This window comes from Oratosquilla oratoria, chromosome 21 (assembly GCF_046742065.1).
Source record: "Oratosquilla oratoria isolate Oo_2021 chromosome 21, ASM4674206v1, whole genome shotgun sequence".
In the NCBI taxonomy this organism is placed as follows: Eukaryota; Metazoa; Arthropoda; class Malacostraca; order Stomatopoda; family Squillidae; genus Oratosquilla; species Oratosquilla oratoria.
The window spans coordinates 37,679,335-37,686,181 of NC_134797.1; positions in this window are offsets into that span (position 1 = coordinate 37,679,335).

Sequence of the window (6,847 nt, forward strand, 5' to 3'; positions counted from 1 at the left end):
TGATAACTACCCATAGGTATTAAGCAAGAACGATTAAAAAAAGATAATGATGATTATATATATATATATATATATATAATATACATATGTGTGTGTGTATGTATGCGTATGTGTGTGTGTGTGTGTGTGTGTGTGTGTGTGTGTGTGTGTGTGTGTGTGTGTGTGTGTGTGGGTGTGTGTGTGTGTGTGTGTGTGTGTGTGTGTGTGTGTGTACAATCTTACATATGAAAAAGTACAAAAATATATATATATATTGGTATAAACAGCTAAAGTAATAAGTAAATAAACAAATACTAATATTGATAGTGAATATAATCTTTTGTATAAAATAGTACAAAAAAAGCCTTTTTGGAAAAAGTCGCGAGAGTAATAAGCGTGCTCACAAGTGGCTTATAAGTTAAGTTTCATGGAAGGAGCTTACAATGTGATGAAGACACTGCAAGTGATACAAAAAAGTATCTTAACATTATATAAAATTGATAACATTTAAGAAAATATTGAGAAGAATAAGACAGGAATGAATCAAAGCAAATTAGAATATAATACGAATTTAAAGACAATGAGAAGTGATTACCAATATAAAAAGAAAAAATGAGTGGATGGATGAATAAATAAAAGAATAAATAATTCAGTAAATCAATAAACATATAATAAGAAATGGACAGAATAGAATTACATAATATAGAAGTAGAACAGAATTAAACAAACCCATGAAAAAAAAGACTTAAACAAAAGTAGATAGACACATCGAGAAATAAACATGGAAGGACTCTAGGGTGAAGGAACAAGATTCTAAAAATAGATAAATAAATAAACAAAAAAATATTTATATAAAAAAACTGGAGGGGTAATTTTGAAAGACAAGTAAGTAAACGAAGAAACAGATAGATTCACGTTATGATAAGAGCATTTGAATCCCAGGAGCTGTACTAAGTACCAGAGCAGTTCCAAGAACGAGTTTGAATATCATAGCGTTCAAAACTAAGAGAGCTTTTATAGACTCGATCAACAAAGAAGATAAAAGCTCCTATGAATCGAAGCATCTGAATTTCATAGTGGTTATGATAAAACAATATGTACAATATATATATATATATATATATATATATATATATATATATATATATGTGTGTGTGTGTGTGTGTGTGTGTGTGTGTATATACATACATATATATATATATATATATATATATATATATATATATATGTATATATATATATATATATATGTATGTATGTATGTATGTATATACACACAGATAAATATGTATATACAGCATATGTATATATAGATGGATAGATAAATTAGTATAAATATGTATATATACAAATGGTACAGAGAATAGATATATAATACATACAAACTGACAAAAATAATATTCATTTGCACAGAATGAACGATAAAATATTGAATAGACCCATCTCACATAAAACGTAAAGAGAAATAACATAGAATATGAAATGAAGAAATAGAATAAGATAGAGTTAAAGTAGAATGAAAATACAAAATGAAATAAGATAAAATAAAAACACGTGAAGAGTAAATGTTGGGAACTACATTAAAGAAGACAAAAATTGAAAATATAGAAGAGGTGAAGGACACAAGACTAAAGACATTTTAGGGAAGGGATTATACATGGACAGTGCGCCTGGGAGATTGAAGTGCTCAGCCAAGCAAGACCACCAAAGAACAAGACCCCAACAAAGAAACTTAAAAAAAAAAAAAAAAAAAAAAAAAAAAAAAAAAAAAAAAAATGGTGGGGGTGGTATGAGAATTACCTGTGTCTCAAAAATTACTTCCGGCGAATATTTTGAAAGAAGAAGGTTGATTGATCAAAAGAATATGTACGTTGAGGAGTATACACCAGGAGACGCATAGCTGCGACCGAAGCCGTCATCTTTGCCATATTGTGCATTTGGTGCACTGCTGGGGTAGGCAACTACAGACACTGCTGAGAACCGGAGAGAGTTGCAAGATTCGAACCCACAACTAAGCGAGTGCAAAACAATCATGCTTCCGATTACACGAACGGCACACAAAAAGACATGTAGGAGGAGAAGAAAGAGAAGGAGGAGACAAAGGAGGAGGAGGAGGAGGAGGAGGTGTGAGCAAGAGGAAAGAAACAAAAGAACGGCGATGAGGACACAGGTCGTTAAAAAGAAGAGAAAATAAAAAGAACAGGTGTGCTGGAATGCTGACTAAGACGACAAACCGAGAGGCAAATGCGACCAGAAGAGGAAAACAAAATGTCTTTAAAAGTTTAAGAAAAACCATACAAAATAAACCACAGCGGACTTATAGTAGAGAAGATAAAAGAATAATCAAAATGAAATAAAGTAAAAATATAATTATAATAATTAGAAACAAATAATTAAAACGGAATAAAAGAGAGAGAAAGAAAGAGACAGGCAGAGAGAGGGAGACAGAGAGAGACAGAGCTGGGTATGTATCTTACGGCAGGAGACGCTTAACATTATCCAAAACATTTCCCTCTGTCTTGTGTTCTCGAGCTACTAAGGCATGTAGTAGTCCCAAGCATCTTTGGAACGAGATCAAAGCCAACTCGCACCAAGGCTGTCCTCTATCTAAACGAAATTATTAGATCTCTCAAAGTCGATCTAATGGTTCATTATAAAGGCTAAGATCTGTCTTGTGAAGATGCTTGAGAAGGAGAGAGAGAGAGAGAGAGAGAGAGAGAGAGAGAGAGAGAGAGAGAGAGAGAGAGAGAGAGAGCCCAGAGACCTCAACGCCATAAATATTAAGGTGAGAAAATACGCTGGTTGCGAAATCAAAAGTATGCTTACTTGTGGATTCAAATCCTGCACTCCATTCTAATCCCCAGCTGTGACTGTTAATTTTCCCAACAGCCCAAGCGCATGATAGGGTAAAGGTAACGGCTTCGGCCGCGTAGGCTCCCCAACCTTGAAATTCTTGTTTGCCAGACAGACCCTTCCTCCCAAAGAATCTCATACGAAGAACCTGACTCACCACTCCGGAAGACCTCTGGTACACCAACAGCCTTCCAAGAGCCTTGCATTCCAATATACCTCCAAATGCCTCAGAGCCTAATATCCTCCCATCTCCTCCCCCGTGCCTAATATCATCTCCCTCGTGCCTAATACCCCCCATTGCCATCCCCCCCTTCCCCCCACGTGATCCAATATCCTACAAGGGCATCCCCTCTGACCCAGAAAGACTGCGCGGTGAAGAACTTGTGTCAATGGCGGCCGTATTGATGATGACGACGACGAGATCTTTCTCCCTTTGTCTCGGGTCTTGAGCCTTTGACGTTACCTCTCCTTCAGACTCGAGTCGCCTTTTCTTAGCTTCCTTTACCACCACCTCCTCCTCGACCTCCCCTCCTCCTCCTCTTCCTACTCTTACTCCTACTCCACGACCTCTTGCTCCTTCTCCCCCTCCTCCTCTTCTTCCTTCTTCTCTTGTTCCTATGTCTACTTTTTGACCTCCCGTTCCTTCTCCTCTTACTTCTCTTATTCTTCCTCCTCTCGTTCATCCTCATTTTCTTCCCCCTCCTTTTGCTCCTCCTTCTACTTCTCAACATCCTGTTCCTTCTGCTCCTACTCCTCTTATTCCCAACTTCTCTTACTCCCCTTCCTCCCTCCTCTTCCTTTTGATCATCCACCTACTTTTCGACCTCTTCCTCCTTCTCCTCTTACTCCTCCTCCTCCCTTGCTTCTCCTATTACTACTACTCTTAATCAAACTTTTCCTCTTCCTTCTCCTCCACCTTCTCCTCCACCTTCTTCTTCTCCTCCTCCTCATCCTCCTCCTCCTCCTCCTCCTCCTCCTACCCCATTTTCTCTTCCTTCTGTTCTTCTTCCTAGTAATTTTCTTTCCCTTCCATTTTTTTTTTCCTATTTTTCTTCTTTCTTTGTTGCTTCGGCCCCTTTATCCTTCTTTCTCCAAACTTTTCACATCTGCACTTCAAAATTTTCACTTACTACTACTTGAATTCCCCCTGTTCCTATTTATCTTAGTTTCTTCTTCTCTGATTTCCTTTTCGCTTTCCGTTTCTTAAACTTTTGCGTTGTAGCTCACTGTTCATCATAATCTTCTCCTCCTCTCCTTCCTCCACCTTCTTCGAGTTTACCATTTCTTTGAATTCCTTCATCTTGTCTTCTTCTACTTCTCAACGTTATCGATCTCCAGACACCTTTCCTCGAACTCCTTCACCTCTGTGTCTCCTTCTACGTCTTCCTTACCTCATTCTTCTTCTAGTTCTTTGGTTCACCTTTTCTTTTTAACTTATCAGCTTGTGTTTTCTTTTTTGTTCTCATTTCTTTAACCCTTTTTTTCTTCCCGTGGGTGACTGGGTGAGTTAAGCTTCCCATTCTTTCCATGAATATAATATAACTGCTCTATCATCACTCCCACCCGTTCCGTGTGATTGACGCCCACTTGGGAAGTAAACGCTAGGTCAGAGGTAACAACTGAATAATTGACATCACAATCAATCCCTGTAATACAGTGTCCTATTAATATACTAATAATACATTCATTGATTATATTCACTCTATAGAAATACTACAGTGATGGCAAGCGAAAGTGGAAGCTGAATAGAATTTCTATATCTGAAAGCCTCTATTCACAGTCCACACATAGACTGCGGAAACCAAATCGTTACTTTGCAATGGAACAGGACGGGAGTACAGTTCAGTATCCACCTGCGGGTCTGAGCAGCCTTATTTAGGATTCGCTCTATTCGCTTGATACGGGGTAAGGAAAAAAAATTACATTTGCATGGGGAGTCACTCCTTACGAGGTCATCCACTTGATTGTTACAATACCAAAACAAACTAAGCATGAGGAGGTGAAGTGAGAGAGAGTCATCCACTGTGTGACCACAATAACAACCATGTGGTGAAGGGAGACAGCAGCAGCCCTTCCACATCCATCAAAGCCCCCCTACTGCCATTCTGCCCCGCCTTGTAACACCCCTCAACAGCAGGGTGATGACCTCTCTACCCTCCTTACACACACATACACGCACTCACATAGACAGACAGACAAATAGGCACACACGCACGCACACACACACACACACACACACACACACACACACACAGCTTAAACCTGTCTAACTCCATGATACATTCTTCAGTAAACACTACAAACTTGTGACAATTAAAAAAAAAATCATAACAAACCTTATAGACTATCAAACTTCCTATCCATCTACCTTCTTCACACCAACATAATCAATGTTTTGAGATGGCATTACCGCTCTTAAGAACAGGGCAATGCTTGTCTAAGGATAACATCCCCGTTTACATTTGTGATACTCCACTAACTACATTCCACATTTGATTTATGTCTTACGCACTGCAACCTTTGTAATCAACCTTCTCCTTTCTCATTTTCCTCCACAGACAAATACTTCAGTACAAATAATTTTAGGAGAGCTTACATCAACACCCAACCTTTGTCTACATACTTTGGTCTAAGAGAACATTCTTTTCCATTTTACAACAACCTCACTTCGTTCCATACACACCTATCAACATAGCACCTCAGCATGTCAGTAGATTAAAGATATCACGCTATCACAATTACATTACAATTTACTAATTAATCTCCAGTTACCATCTAACTCCACATCCCCGTTATGGTCTCCAATCCCAACGAGATATGATCTTCAAGAACAAAAGCGCTGGTGAATTGTTGGCAGTGAAATTATGAAAAATAATATTTTTTCTTCTTCCGGTCCCCCCTGCTCTTGTCATTGAAAAATATTTCTGGCCACATTCTTCTCTCCGACACGTTGCTCTCCACTTCACCCTCTCCTCGTCCACTTTGTCGGTGCCTCCGTGTTCATCGTTGTTTTCCATTTTACACTCTGTTGCTCTCCTTCGTCGTGCGTTGTTTTCCTCGTGTAAACTTCACCCCAAGTTAACAATTTTTATTCAAAATATGCGGGACGGGATAGGTATGACGATGATTAGTCAGATCTTTTTTTTTCTTTATTAAATGTTGTTTATATATCCCTTTCCATAACAAAGAATACTTAATTATTTTCTTCTGAATACTCACACGTGATTTCAGTCTCATTGGTGTGGTACTCCTTTGATAGAGCTTGTGGCCTAATCGGAAGCGTGCTGATCTCGCTTTCGCTTAGTTGTGAGTTCGAATCCCACACTTCTCTTCGGTTCCCAGCAGTGACAGTTACCTGCCCCAAGAGTCCACAAAACGCATAATAGGGCAAAGATGACGACTTCGGCCGCATCTACTCAGCGCCTTCTGGCGTAGGATCCTCACTTTCTTCCTTCATTTTGATACCAGATGCATTAATCTTCATGTAGAACTTAAGCAAATAAAAAAATCAAAGTTCACACACACACTCAAGTTCACATACATATACTTACACACACACACACACACACACACACACACACACACACACACACACACACACACACACACACACACACACACACACACACGACTTGACGGCGCAGTGGTAGCGTTGTAACCACCCCTACAGCAGTCCGACTTCGAATCCCAACCAGAGCTGAAATAATTTTAGTATTATTGTGCTGCTAGTCGTTACTCCAGCACTCGTGGGCGCGGAGTTCGGCGTATGTGTTTTCTTTTAATGTCACAGCATTACCCATAGATCGGTCATATATGAGCTCTGAACTCTCTTCCGGGAGGGTAATAGCTGTCGATCACGAGTCCAACACGTGATCCAAGACCATGGTGAATCATGCACACACACACACACACACACACACACACACACACACACACACACACTTTTTTTTTTTTTTCTATACAGCTATTGAAACTGTGCCCGCTTGCCAAATGCTGATCTTGTATACTGCATGGG